The sequence below is a fragment of the Hylobates moloch genome, unplaced genomic scaffold (genome assembly GCF_009828535.3).
Source record: "Hylobates moloch isolate HMO894 unplaced genomic scaffold, HMol_V3 SCAFFOLD_6, whole genome shotgun sequence".
NCBI classification, from domain to species: Eukaryota; Metazoa; Chordata; class Mammalia; order Primates; family Hylobatidae; genus Hylobates; species Hylobates moloch.
In genome coordinates, this window is record NW_026652281.1 from 8126234 (window position 1) to 8141730 (window position 15497).

The 15497-nt window shown below is 43.1% G+C and overlaps 1 protein-coding gene across 1 annotated transcript in view; it reads right to left on the reverse strand.

Moving 5' to 3' along the window:
* HSD17B2 (hydroxysteroid 17-beta dehydrogenase 2) overlaps positions 1 to 15497 on the reverse strand; it is a 62838-nt gene that overhangs the window by 46331 nt on the left and 1010 nt on the right. The gene's annotated exons all lie outside the window — the stretch shown is intronic.

Below are 15497 nucleotides of genomic sequence, written 5' to 3' on the forward strand. Positions count from 1 at the left end.
CTCTGTATAAGGCACTGAGGGCACAGTGTGATCCTATCCTTGGTGATGGTGAGCCCTTGATAGAGACCTGCACCAGGTGCCAAGGGCACATGAAGAAGCATCCAAAGCCCATGGGGTCTCGGAGAGAGCAGGGAAGATTACACAGTTAAGCAAACTCTCAAAAGTAGTATCCCCATTTTACAGATTAGTAATCTGAGGCTCTGAGATGTTAATTATCTGTCCCAGGTCACACACCAAGCAGCTGGCAGAGCTGAGAAGCTGCAACTAACTGATTCCAAAGTCCATGCTCTTTTTTTTTTTTAATTTTACTTTAAGTTCCGGGATACATGTGCAGAACGTACAGGTTTGTTACATAGCTATATGGGTGGCATGGTGGTTTGCTGCACCTATCAACTCGTCACCCTAGTGTTAAGCCCTGCATGCATTAGCTATTTGTCTTGATGCTTTCCCTCCCCTCACCCCCACCCCAACAGGCCCCGATGTGTGCTGTTCCCCTCTCTGTGTCCATATGTTCTCATAGTTCAGCTCCCACTTATGAGTGAGAACATGCGGTATTTGGTTTTCTGTTCCTGTGTTAGTTTGCTGAGGATGATGGCTTCCAGCTTCATCCATGTCTCTGCAAGGGACATTATCTCATTCCTTTTTAGTCCATGCTCATTTTGCGCTGCTAGATAATCTCTCGAATCCTGGGGGGAAGGCACTTGCCTGCCTAGCAGTCTTCATTTGCTCATGCATTCATTCATGCATGCATGCATTTCTTCAATACAAGTTTCTTAAGCATCTACTGCATACCAGGAGCTGTACGCAATGCTGTTATTACAGAATTGAATGAAATAGTCAAGATAGTCTAGTGGGACTATGACACAGATATTTACTAGATAAATATTCAATTTCAAGGTGAGAAAAGTTCTATGAAAGTAACAAATAAGATATGAAGATTGAGAAATACATCTGGAGACTTAAAGCCTGGAGAACAGAGAATACCTGTTCAAGAAGTTAATGTTTAAGCTAGTAGTTATCAATTGGCAGGGATTTTGTCCTCATGAGGCATTTGGCATTGTCTAGAGACGTTTTTTCTTATCGCAACTGGGGAGCAGATTACTGTGTCATCCAGTGAGTAGGGACTAAATATCCTATAATGTGTGGAAAAGCCCCAACAGCAAAGAAATTTTCCAGCCCCAGATGTCGATAGTGCCAAGATTTAAAAAAAAAAACAAACAAAAAACAAAAACCATTACTACAAGCAGTTAATTGTCTTGTCTTAGACTGAGACGTGAAGGTGAAGAAGAAGCCAGCCTGTAAAGGGTGGAGGAAAAAGCATTCCAGGTGAAAAGAACAGTACATGGAAAGACTTTAGAGCTTGGTGCGTCAAGCTAACCAGCAGGGGAGAGAGGTGTGGGATCTGGGGGCTCAGATTCCACAGGGCCTTCTGGTCTTGGGCAAAAGTTTGGGTTTGAATTCTCTACAGCAGAAAGCCTTTGATGGGTCTTAAGCCAGAAAAAGACACTCAACCTACTCTGCAGAGAACAAGTTAAAGAGACAAAAGTGGAATCCCAGAGGCCAGGGAGTAGTCCTAGAACAAATGACGGTAGCTTTGACTACCTCAGAAGCAGGGGAGGTGACGAGCCGTGGACATATCTAGGTGTACTTGGAAACTAATAGCCTCAGCACTGAGAACGAATTGTATATGGGTGGGCAGGGGAGGAGATGCACAGAGAAATGAGAATGAAGGGGAGCTCTTGGGATTCTGGTCTCTACAGAGTGCTGGGTAGTGCAGCTCACCAAAATGGGGAATCCTGAGCAAGGGCCAGGTAAGGAAGGGTCCCAAATCAAGAATTCAGTTTCAAGCATATAAAGCCTGAGACACCCATTGGAACTGGGTACATAAGGTGTTGGAGAGAGAAATTGTTTATACAAGATTTTGAGCTGTGGTTCATTCGTAAAGTAGGGCTGGCTATCCATTAGCTTCACCTGGGATGGAGGCTCTCTGAAGAAACACCAATGTCCAGGCACATGCCTTAGATGAGGTAAACTTGAGTTCTGGGAGTTGGTGCCCAAGCATCATTATTTTTTAAAAGCCCCAAGGTGATTCTGACACACAGTGACGGTTGACATCCACCAGATTCAAGAAGCTGTCCCAAGGTGGAGACCTTCTCTGTATGCATGCAGCCTCACTACAGGGCTGAGAAGCCTCACCTTTGTGTCTTACCAAAGGAACTGTCTCTGGGTCGTGTCTATTTAAAAATTCCATCTCTCCTGCTTCAGTGGTTGGCTGAAGTCTATCTGTCAAAACAATGAACTGCTTGTAGTCTTGGGTGTTCTTGTGTTACCTGCAGTTCCAGACCTTTTGTTCCAAGACTCTCTTGTTTATGGCAAAGTCAATCTCCTGATAAAACCCCAGGGCTGTTTCCTCTCTTTCATTCTTTGGGGAACAGAATGTTTGCAGTCTCTTTTGTGAACTTTCTTTCCAAAATGCTCACACCATCTTCTGACACCATGTACTCACAGCAGGAGATACATTCAGACCTGGCCTATTCTTCAAGATGCAGTTAAATCTCCATTCCCTTTATTATTATGGGGCACCCATCATGTGACTTGCTTTGTACCTGGCACTTGGGGAAACCATGATCCACGTGAATGACATGACCCCTCATCTAAGACAAAATGTCTCAACCTCAGAGCTATTGACATTTGAGGTCAGGTAATTTTTTTGTGGTAGGGGCTGTCCTTTGCATTATAGAATGTTCAGTGGCATCCTGGCTTCAACACTCAATACTTGTAGCATGTTGTCACTCCCCCTTACCCTATAGGTTTTGACAACCAAAAATATCTCCAGAATTGCCAAATATTCCCCTAGTTAGCCAAATTGCTCCCAGTAAAGAACGACTGCTTGAGAGGGAAGAGTATATTAAATAAATAGTCACAGAGAATGCTGATAAAGAATGTGAAAGGGGCATAAACAGGAGAGATGTAATTGAACAGAGACATATAAGCTCAACATGGAACTACCTGTTCCAGCCCAGAAAGTAGCCAGGATTATTTTTGTCATAATGCGTTCTCTGATTACTTTCTTGTCCTTTGTCTTCTTTGATTTCCTACAGCAGAATTCACTGTTGTGTACTATGCAGCCAGGCACAACACTAAGCGTTTGGCGTGCTCATTTCATTTTAGTCTCATAACTATTCTACTGACTACAAGCAGTTCATTGTCACGTCTTATACAACTACCCTATAACCAACACTGGCACCACAAACAGTAGAAGATTTCCTACATAAGTAAATTGCCTTTCTAACCAATAGCATGGCAGATTAGTCTTGCAAACTAGAACAAAAGCTGAGACATCTATAGTGTCCACTTTTTCTTTATCTCTTAAGCAACAGCCTCCTAGTTCATCAGTTATCACAATCCTTTTTGTACTATTAATGTCTCTTCTTCAAGTCCTTCCTTCTGGATCTCCAAATCACTCCCCAAATTTCTCTCTTCCACCAAATTTTTTCTTTTGATATTCGTGTTCCCTGGAACTAATTCCCCATCTTCTCCTTCCCTTTTCCACCAAAATTCTCAAATTTTCAGAGTTGCTCACAGACATCATCTCCTTGCTGCCTTTGCACTGGGACTCCTTCCTGTACCCTTTCCTGAAAGAATTCTCTCTAATCGGTATCCCCAAGGCAGTGAATGCACAGCTATCAGCTCATCTCTTTCACTCTCTCCTCCATATTGGATGTTGTTTGTAACTATTTTCCTTGGAACGCTACACCACCCAGGTCTCTGTTCCCCTGCCTATCCTATAGGTATGAGTGGACCCCACCACCCAGTGCCCTGTCCTAATGGCTGTCTACACTCTTCTCTCAAATATCTTTTTAGGTTTCAGAGCTTCATTTGTCCTACCTATGTGGAAGATTAACCTAATTTTATCTTCCGTCTTGGGCTGTTTCTTGGATTTTAGCCTCATTTCTCCAATTTAATTTGGACACCACCATCTGAATACAATCCTGGCATGTCAAATTCAACATGTATCAAACAAAAGATAATATATTTTTCACAAAGTCAGCTCCTTCTCCTCAGTCTCGCAAGACCTACAGTTTCTCTTCATTGTTAAAATCACCCTCAGACCCTCAGAATCATTCTCTACGTTCCTTTGTCTATGCATTCATTCCTTGAGCCTGTTGTGGGCACCATGTTTTTCATTGGGGCCGTAGTGCCTCCCTGCATGGAGCTCATGGTCCATCTGGAAATCCAGGCAGTCAAAAGAGGAATCAGAAAGGGCATTGATGAAAGCCATGATAGGGAGAGTCCAATGTGCAGTGGGTCTCTCCTTTTCTTCTCTGCCTAGGTTCAATGAGACAGCAAGTCCTGTAGGGCTTCCTTCATAAAGTCCCTCCAGTTGGCTGCTTGCTCTTCCAACTCATGGCCTCTACCCCAGTGTCCTACGTGCTCTTGCCTCTTCTCACTTCTGCCCACTTCTGTGAACTCTCACACATTATACTGTCCTGCAATATCCTGGTTTCTTGCCTACCTGCTCCTCTATACTACAAGTTGATTCAATGTCATGAACGCATGCTATTTGCCAATGTATTCCCAGTACCAGGCTCAGAGGCGCTCAATAAGTGTTGGCTAAATAATGAATGATTGGATTCTAATCCCCTTTCCACACTACTAATCAGTTCTTTTTTAAAACCCTCCTATGCCATTGTCTTCTTCTCTAGCTCTTCCCTAAACTTCATACTTTAACAACATACCAGGTAGTTTCTGAAGTAGTAATCTAGAGGTAGCCAGGTAACAACCCCCGGGCATGACTGGAAATATTTGGAAAGCAGTGACAAGTTTCATGAGCACAGGGCACTTATGATTGCTCACTGGAGAAGTGCCACCCCTGCTAACGGAGGGAGATCAGGAAGTTCCTGGCTGTTCAGTCTTTAATGTTCTCTGGTGCTATGGGGTAAGGAGTTCTCTTTCTTAAGGAATGAAAGTCAGCTTTGCCATAAGATTATGTGTCTGAATGTGGAAGGTGCTTGGGCCAGCCGAGCAGGTATGAAAAAGATGGCAGCCAATGCCCCTTTCCCTCAAGGGGAGCACACTTGCCATCTACCTGTCTGCACTGCTTATATTATCTCCTTGAGCTAAAAGACCTGCATTTGAATTCCAGCACTGCCAATTACTTAGTTGTCACTTGACCTTAGTTATGTAAACTCTTGAAAACCCCAATTTCTTCATCGTTGAGTGGGGTTAATAATAAAAACCATTTCATCAATATTTGGACCATGATCACTCTAGAATATGGGTTTTGAGTATATTGTGTACGTTTGCTCCTCTTGTGTACATTTAAAGCTTTTCATAATTTTTTTTTCCTTCTCAGCTCACTGCAACATCTGACTCCCAGCTTCAAGCAATCCTCCTGCCTCAGCCTCCCGAGTAGCTGGGATTACAGGTGCTCACCACCATGCCCGGCTAATTTTTGTATTTTTGGTAGACATGGGGTTTCACCATGTTGCTGAGGCTAGTGTTGAACTCCCAGGCTTAAGTGATCTCCCTGCCTCACCCTCCCGAAGTGCTGGGATTACAGGTATGAGCCACCGTGCCTGGCCCATAGTATTTTTTTAAATTATCTTATAAGGTGTTTGTGAGAATTAAATGAAATTAGGCATGGAAAGTGCTCCTTACAGTGTCTGACACATAGGAAGCCTCTGATACAAGGTGGCTCTCAACAGTACAGTCACACCACGATCCTGGCCATGAGGGTTTTGAGGAGATCATCTTACCCACTCATTGGTTTGTTGCATTATGTCTTCCTCCACTAGAATTAAGCTTCATGAGGGCAGGGCCTTATTCTGTTTTTGCTCCACACAGTATCTCCCGTGTGCATAGCAGGCAATTGGTACTGAAAACATGAGCCGTGAAAACAACCAGCTTCGGCCCCAGCCACAGCTCACATCAATCACACACCCTGCTCCCAGTCAGCACCCTTCACTCCCCACCTAACAGCTAATGCCCTGTCTCATAGAGAGATGGGGACTCAGGAGGAAACGCAACAGTTGAACAGTTTGCCTAGAGCAAAGGTCTTCACAATCCAGCACCTCCCAAAGACTCTGTAACAGAAGAACCAAAAAGACAGCTCAGAGTAAATTATCAGGACTGAGAAGAATCAGGAGAGAAAACTCAAGAGGCTAGAGTGGTCCCAGCAGAAGCTCTCAATGAGGTCAGACCTTGAAAGGGCATGAACCAAACGTAGACAGCACAGAGCCAAGGGTCTCGACACTGGAGAAGCATCTGTCAACGAAAACCTGGATTAAGCTGAGACCTGCAAAGCAAGTCTACTACAAAAAGAGGGCTTGCTAGCCAAGAAACAGTCAGAATGCAAAAGAACAAAGGAGCAGGGCACCATTGTATGAGGCTGATGAGGCACATTAATGAATGGCCCAGAGGCAGAACTCTCATCGCCTATATTCCTTTCGTCTCCTTTGCCAAGGGGATTAATGAACTGGAAAAATAGGAAATAAGTAAAAATCATTATATTTTATAAAGCACCTACTATGTATCAGGCAGCAATATATATTCACAATCTTGCTTAATACTTAGAAGAGATATCAATCATGATTCCACTTTATATGTGAGAAAAATTAACCTCAGAGAGGTGAAGCAGCTTGCTCATGACTGCAGAGCTAGTGAGTAGTCTAATATCTTCATTTACATACTGTATATCTTAAGAGGGAAGCTTAGGATGGATGGGGGGCTCACTGGGGGTAAACAGCCCAATGCTGACCCCGTTTAAGTTCACAGTCAAACCTCCCTGGACCATTTTCATACCATCTGCAGTTTAGACACAGCATCTGCTATTCAGAGAGCTGATTTTCTTTTCCTTTTTCTCTCTTTTTTTTTTTGACAGAGTTTCACTCTGTCACCCAAGCTGGAGTGCAGTGGTGTGATCTCGGCTCACTGCAACCTCTGACTCTCATGTTCAAGCGATTTTCCTGCCTCAGCCTCCTGAGTAGAATAGCTGGGTTTACAGGTGCACACCACCACACCCTGCTAATTTTTGTATTTTTAGTAGAGATTGGGTTTCGCCCTGTTGGCCAGGCTTGTCTTGAACTCCTGACCTCAGGTGATCTGCCCACTTTGGCCTCCCAAAGTGCTGAGATTACAAGCGTGAGCCTCCAAGCCCAGCCAGAAGTGTTGGTTTTCTGAACCTAGTGTGACGGGGGAACACTTCTTCCCCACTTCCTATGCTGTCTGCAATGTGGAGGGATATCTTTCAGTGTGACGGGGGAACACTTCTTCCCCACTTCCTATGCTGTCTGCAATGTGGAGGGATATCTTTCAGTGTGACGTTCCTGGCCCCTCTGGCTCCTCTACCCTCCTCCCCCCAGGGAGGTAGAGCAAGGCATCTGATTGGTGAGTTTGGCAGAAAGAATTGGACGTGAACATTTTGCCTGGTGCAAAGGCCTTTTCTCTCTCTAGCAAGAGAACCAAATGACAACTCGGAGGAAACGACCAGGACTGAGAAGGAGAGGAGAAAATCCAAGAGGCCAGATCCTCACATGGCCCCTGTCGTCTCTTCCTTCCAACCTCCCAGCCTATAAACACCTGTGCTAAGCCCAGCTGCCCCGTCCAGGCCCCATCTGTGGGTGAGGCCTGAGACTTTTCGACCTTGCTGTGGCTGAGCGCCGTTATTACCACATGCCTAAGACCTGTGCTCCAATGCATCTATCAGGAATAAATCTGATGTCTTAAGCCCCCTGTCTTGTTTCTCCATTGGTTCAGAATTCGGGAGAAATTCTGTTTAGGGACTTACCCCACCAAACAAAGCAACAGCCTCTGGTGAAGAACCCTGCATTTGTTCCGATTTAATTTCACCTCATTTAGTTCCAGTTGGGTTTGCATCGCTCATACCAAGATGGTATGTGATATTAACTCTGAGTCAATAGCTCAGAGGAATGTCGAGAAAGAAACTGGAAATGGTTCAGAGGAGGCTAAATAGATTGATGAACTTTCTGGAAACTAGGCCATGGGAGGAATGGTAAAAGGAATGAGAAGATTTAGTTCAAAGAAGATTTGACTCTGATATGATGCAGTCCACATGTTTCAAGGGCAATCATGCAAAATAATACTTTAATTAGATTATCTGACTTCCAAGAGCAGAGTTAACTTCAAGGGAAGAATATTCTGCTTATTATAAAGAAGATATTTACAACTATTAGCATTGTATAAAAATGAAAAAACTTCCACCAATAGGAGGTCAACTCCCTATAACTGGGATTATTCAAAACCCCAAAGGATGAAATGGGATTATCCTGAAAAGCGTGTTCCAGTTTTGGGAAATGGTTGGGTCTGAAATAAAGTTTATCTATATGATTTTTATAAACCCTAAAGTGGCTGAATGAGCTGTTCTTGGCTCCTCACCCCTTTCCCCTCAATATCACAAGTGACCTAAAACAAGGAGGGCAGGCCAGGGGAGACCCCTTGCATGTGGCCAGATCCTGCCTGGGGAGCCCAAGTCCCCACACCGCACTTGCTAATGGGAGGGAACATGCAAGGCTCAGAGATCTATATGCTCCACTAGGGAAAAGCTTGGCCCAAGAGGAACTTCTTTCTCCCCTCATCCTTCCTTGAAGGAGTCTGTGATAGCCTGAGTAAGAAGACAGAGGCCCTGATAGCAAAGCAACCCACAGAAATGGTGTCAAGAGATGCAACTGCATAAGCAAGAGAAAAGCTTCTTCTCTGCCTGCTCGTCTCTGCAGGAACCAGAGCAGAAGTTGAAAGCTAACATTTGGCCACAAGAATGTGTTCTGTTTGATCTATGAGATTGTTTAAAATGTAAGAAAAAGACCAGACACAGTGAATTACACCTGTAATCCCAGCACTTTGGGAGGCCGAGGCAGGTGGATTAGCTGAGGTCAGGAGTTCGAGACCAGCCTGACCAACATGGTGAAAGCCCGTCTCTACTAAAAATACAAAATTAGCTGGGCATGGTGGTGGGTGCCTATAAACCCAGCTACTTGGGAGGCTGAGGCAGGAGAATTGCTTGAACCCGGGAGGAGGAGGTTGCAGTGAGCCGAGATCGTGCCATTGCACTCCAGCCTGGGTAACAAGACCAAAACTCCTTTTCAAAAAATAATAAATAAATAAAATAAAATGTAAGAAAGAAATCATTGCCAACTTGTTTTAAATGGGAGATTTCAAGCACAAAGATCCACAATTTTCTATTTTCCCTTAAATACCACAAAAATGGCAAAGTGGCAATAATTGACTGGAAGTAGGAAGCAGCTGCCTTCTCTAGTCAGGGGGTATGTGCTCCAGTTTGTATGGAACTTACCACCCTCCACCAAGTTCTAGACACTAAGGCCAAGTGCAATAGTTCCGGCTCACGCCTGTCATCCCAGCACTTTGAGAGGCTGGGCGTAGTGGCTCACGCCTGTCATCCCAGTACTTTGGGAGGCCGAGGTGGGAAGATCACTTGAGGTCGGGGGTTCACCTGGTCAACATGGTGAAACCCCATCTCTACTAAAAAATACAAAAATTAGCTAGGCATGGTGGCGGGCCCCTGTAATCCCAGCTACTTGGGAGGCTGAGGCAAGGAGAATTGCTTGAACCTGGAAGGCAGAGATTGCAGTGAACCAAGATCGCACCACTGCACTCCAGCCTGGGCGACAGAACGAGACTCTGTGCAAAAATAAAATAAAATAAAATAAAAAGAAAAGAAAAGAAACGGGAAAGGATCAGGAGAGGAGAAGATAAATTTGTTTTAAAACATGCCAAATTTAAAGTTTCAGGCTAAAATTCTGGAAATATGAGTCAGGAGCTCATAAGTATGTCAGGTATACAAAACCACGGTTTGCCAATCCTCTTACAGAGGAGATAATTGATACCATAGCAGCAGGTATGACTTTGCTACTGGGTAGGGAATGCAACCAAATAAGAAGGTGGAGTAAAGACAGAGTCAGAGATTACCTTGGAGGAAGGGTAGGAAGAAGAACCCAGAAGAGTCAAAGGACAAAGAAATGGGGGAGAAGCATGGAAATGCAGTTCCTTCAAGGCTAACGAGGCCATGAAAAGAAGGAAAATATGGTCAGCAGTGCTGGAGCAGAAGTCAAGCTTTGGTGATTAGAAGGACACCAGTGACCCTTAGAGAGCAGTTTCAGCAGCCTGGTGGAAGCCAGTGGATGTTCTGCTTGTGCCACATCCTGGGTAAGCAGGAGCACACTTAGAACCAAGTCAGCACAAAGCCTTCTCCAGGGCAAGCTAACAATTAAGTCACTACAGAACAATGGAGCTTCCAACAGCTCAGCCATGTCACTCTGCCCTTTTTATGCAAATGACCCCAGCAAAAAGAACAGCAAAGGTAAGTATCTAAGTGAGTGGGCAGATTGGGACACTCCTATTGTGTCCAACTAATGGCCATGAAAAGGAGAGGACGTTTCACCCACATGGTTGGTTCACTCACTGCGCATTCGCTCATTAACATTGTGTTAGGCCTAAGGTGCTCAGAGACTGAGAAGAGGCACATGGTCATAAAAAGAGACCTGGTTCCTGCCTTCAAGCAGCTTGCAGTATAGTTGGGATGGATTTCCATGCCGTCAGAATACTCCCCAAACAAAATACTCCATCTATAATTGTTGATACAATCATTGTTCAAACTTTCACAAAATTACCTGGGTTAATGATACCTTTTTTTATGCTTCCCTGTAGTAGATAAAGGTAAAACTTAAACCGCATGATAAGTGGGGACATTTGTTCACGTAAAAAGCATCTGGTAGACTGGATTATAGACTCACTAACGGCCATCCTTTCAACATCCACCATCACTTTGTTGCTCATGCTTCTCCAGCATCTATCTACAAATCTAACCAAGTTCTATTTCATTATTTCCAACTTCCAGTGACACTTCACTTGAACTACCCCTCACTGCTCTCAGACTCAGTTCTGAAGTCAAGCTTAGCACATGGCATCTCTCAAATCATAACCCTCTGCAAACATCCCTAGCCCTGTCTATGGTACTCTTATTTCATCGTCCCTCATAAGCATCTTCTACACCCAATCAATTGCCAAGCTTTGTATTAAGCAGAGTCATGGGCACATAATAGATGTTCAATATTTACTTGTTGATTGAGTGGACACGTTTTATATCCTGGGTAACCTTTGTGGGCTAATACCAACTATGGATCTAACGCTTCTAATGACAGTGGTTAAGAGGATGGCTTTTGGTGAGAGATGGATCTGATCTGGGTTTAGTCCAATCTCGGCTACTTAGTAGCTCAGTGACTTTGGACACATTTCCTTGTTTACAAATGTAAGTTATTAGGGTTGTGAGAATCAAATATAAAATGCATGTAAAGGTCAGAGCACAGAGATGTTGTTTCTCTTAGTCTCTTAGTCCACTGTCAATGTTTATCCATCTAAATAATCTAACGTGAAATCCAAAGGAGTCAAAACCCCAAGAAGATACCCATGGTATTCAACTTGAGAACCTCAGTTGGACTATTCAACAATTGCAAGGAAGGATCATTACTCACCTGAGACCCTTTCTTGTGAGCATACAATATTTTCACTGAAAACAGATCTTACTTCTCCTCCTGGATCCATTCTCCAATACATCCAGTTCTGAAAATTTCAGCTAAAAATTATCTAATGCAGCAAGCTTTATTGAGTGCTAGCTGTATTCACTGTAGCTACTTAACCAGTTATGCTGGAATACTTTCCCACTTTCCCCCTAGAAAACTAACTTTAGATTCTGAACGAGGTCCCTCTTTTTTGGCCATCTTTCCCCAGCCCCACACACAAGACATGTGTCTGCCTGGGATCCACTTTCGGAATTAACCTGGAGGTTTTTTATGTGCCCCATCATACAGCCACAGCTGGGAGTGGCCATGTCTTCCCTAGTGGCCCATGAAGCCCTGAGGTGTCTGCTCTGTACGCAGTAGATGCTGAATCAGGACGCAATATTTGAGATGGTTGAGAAAGACTGGAGGGGGCAGGATGAAAGGCCAGAGGATAGAAAATTAAAGTTACCTGTGCATCTCCTGCCAAGCTGAGAGGGTAGGCTGAGAAGGACAACGCATAACCTCAGAGGAGGGGGAAGGAACTCCAGTGAATGTGTGTCCAAGATGAAGGAAAAGTAGGAATTTTGATCCCATCACTTGACAGTAATTGCATGGTCTTAAAATTTTCTTCCCCTTTTGCTTCTGGAAAATGCATGGCACATACTGGGCCCTCAATGAATATTTATTGAGTGAATACATGAATGCTTCTCTCTGTTTGTCAACCTTTTCTTTTCCTTCATATTCTGCCTAACTACTCAAACTTTCCCCTCACCACTCCAATACAGTCATTCTCTCTCTCTCTCTCTCTCTCTCTCTCTCATCTGCTAACTCCATCTATAGTAGTATAACATATGTAGGGGTGTGTGTGTGTTCGTACATGTGTGTGTGTGTGTGTGTGTGTGTGTGTGTATTTTCCGTTTACAGAGGCAAAAACAGAGTCCCAAAATCCAAAACCGAGCACCAAAGTTTGCACAGTTGTCCACAGAGCTAGTAATAAAGATGCAGCAAATAAGATCCGATTCCCCCAGAATCCTCCCACTTTTGTGTGCATCAATCTATGGTGCACTTTGTCTCCCAGCAACCAGCACCTGCGATTCTTTACCCAAAGGGCCAGAACCATTTTGCCAGCCAGTGTCCACATGGTGCCAGAAGTGCATGGAGTTAAGTCTCCCCTCTTACCCACAACCAAGGGGGAAGAGGGGTGACTGCCCTTAAGTAATGATTGACAGGTGTGAAGGCATAAAAACTACAGCTCTCCAGTTTCCAATTGGCACAGCTCTGATGAGTGATCCACAGTATCCCACGTCCGCCCAGGGTGATCAAACCCAAGTGATCTTCAGAGGACTTCTCAGTGTTGCACCCTTACCTGGCTTCTTCCTTTTCCCTGCCCATCTTCTCTGGAAACCCTCCTAATAACTCTTTCGCACAAATCCTCACAGAAAGGTCTGCCTCTGGGGACCTGGCCTAAGGCAAGGTAGATGCAGGATTCAAACCCAGGCCTGTCTGTCTTCAAACTTTTTTCCCACTATGTTGTGGTTGAGATGTTATTACAATCGTGTTGGTCTGCTCTTTGTTCATTTTACAGTTATACATTTAAAATGCATCATACTACCCTGTCTCCACTAAAAATACAAAAATTAGCCAGGCGTGGTAGCACATGCCTGTAATCCCAGCTACTTGAGAGGCTGAGGCAGGAGAATCACTTGAACCCAGGAGGCGGAAGTTGCAGTGAGCTCAGATCATGCCACTGCACTCCAGCCTGGGCAACAGAGTGAGACCCCATCTCAAAAAATAAAATAAAATGAAATGAAATGAAATGAAATGAAATAATGAAATGAAATAAAATGCATCACACATACATTTTAAAAATTTGAATGGCCACTGTGGCTTCAGGCATCTTGAAGACAAATATATATTCAAACACTCTATGCTTGCTTACTTTATCTTACTATAATTATATTGTCTCTGAGGCAACAGACTTTGAACATCTTAGCAAAATGAAATAAAGGGCTCAAAGGGGAGAAAAAAAGCTTATTTATTTTTTTTAACTTGTCTTTGTAATTGCCTCTCGCCTAGGTCCATAATTAAATACAAACTAAAAGGAGCTTTAGCTGTTTTGTGTTCTAAGTATTTTTATTATATGAGTAATGTAATCACACTAGAGAAATTTGAAAACCAGGGGATTTCAAATACTCTAATCCAACGATTAACCAACTATTTCCTTTATAAACTATTTCCTTTCATTTACAAACTATTTCCAGTACAGTAATCCTACCATATACAAACTATTTTCTTCCAGCTGTTATCACAGCTTTTTGCCCAGCCCAGGGATCTATGCATTTGTCGTGGCTGCAGACTTGTTCCACCCGTGGGATTTTCTGTGTGTTTTCCTTTGACCCAAGCAGTTTTCCACGTAACACAGTTCTTGTGGCTGTCACTTTTAATGATTGCACATTGTTATACCCAGAAGATGTACCATATATTATCACCCTTTTGGTGGCTTTTGATATTTAATATTAATCTTATTAAATAATAAGATTGTGTTGAATATGCCATTTTGGTTTTGCTTCTACTCTTTTTTTCATATTTCAGATTATGTCTTTAAAATAAATCTCCAAGACATGAATTATCAGATAAAGGAACAATATATATGGTTTTGATGTACACTGCCACATTTTTCTCTGGTCCTGCCCCACCAAAATGCATACTAATCTATGTTGTCATAAGCCAATGTGGAATAAAGGTTATTCCAAACTCAGCATGGCTTCTTCATTCTTTAAAGAGTTCTGGTCTAACAAAATGAGTTCATTTTAAATTTCCCAATTTCATACAAAGGTCTTGAAACCTTGTCTAGAATGATATGAGCACATAGCATTCCTCATAAAAATGACAGAGAACTTGAAAATAACAAAGAACGTGAAAGTGACATTTCAGTCATCCTTAAATATACGTAGTGCTCATCTTAGTTCTAAGCTTCCTTCATTGCCATAAGCATTTCATGCAGGGATTATTCCTTGAGCTTGAGCTGCCTAATTGATTCAATCATCCTCACTCAACATGAAACTCGAGGCACCTTTCAGTGGCTGATGTGGGCTCACTGGGTTGGGCGCATATTTTGTGAGCATTAATTAATACCTGCATCTTGAAATGCAGAGGATAAAGAATGTTGACAAAATAAACAAGCAAGAAGGGATTCCCATTTTCTTAGCTACCCTGCGGTTTGCCTGGGCTCATCCTAAGGTTTCATAACAGAACAGGTCACAAAACAGGAAAACTGAGACTCTCTTACAAATTTCAACAATAAGCCATTTGAGAATTCTAGTAAAAAAGTGGAAAATCCAGCCAGACTCCCAGATACATGATTCCAGGTGATATCAGACATTCTTGCAGATAAACTCCCATTGACTGAATTTTCTCCCTTTAAACTTTCAAAAATTAATTTAAAGAAGCTTGTTTTCTGTGGCGTGTCAAACCCCCAGCAAGCACCAATTTGCATTTTGTTTCAAGAAAGCATTTTACTTTAACCCAATAACAAAGTCTGTTTCTCTGTAAATTGTCAAGCCCCAGATTTTCTCCCAACCACATCCGCATCCCATTCTTGCCTTCACCCTGATGATCATGGTCAGAGGGGTGATGATCTCCCACAAATGATTCCACAGCTGATTTTTTTTTATTATTATTTGGCAGGGGTTTCTGGGTTAGGATAACGCTGGATAATCCTAATTACAGCTCTATCCAAGCTTAAACTCCATAACCAAACAAAAATTTTACAACTCAAAGAAATTTAATTTGGCCTCACACTTGCAGTGGGGAAACACACACACACACACACACACACACACACACACACACAGAAGGGAAAAACTGGTAGCTCAGCTAACAGGCAACTGAATGTTGGACACGATGCCAAGTTGGTCCAATTAAGAAACATTAGAGATCTAATGAGGAACAGTTCAGACAGGA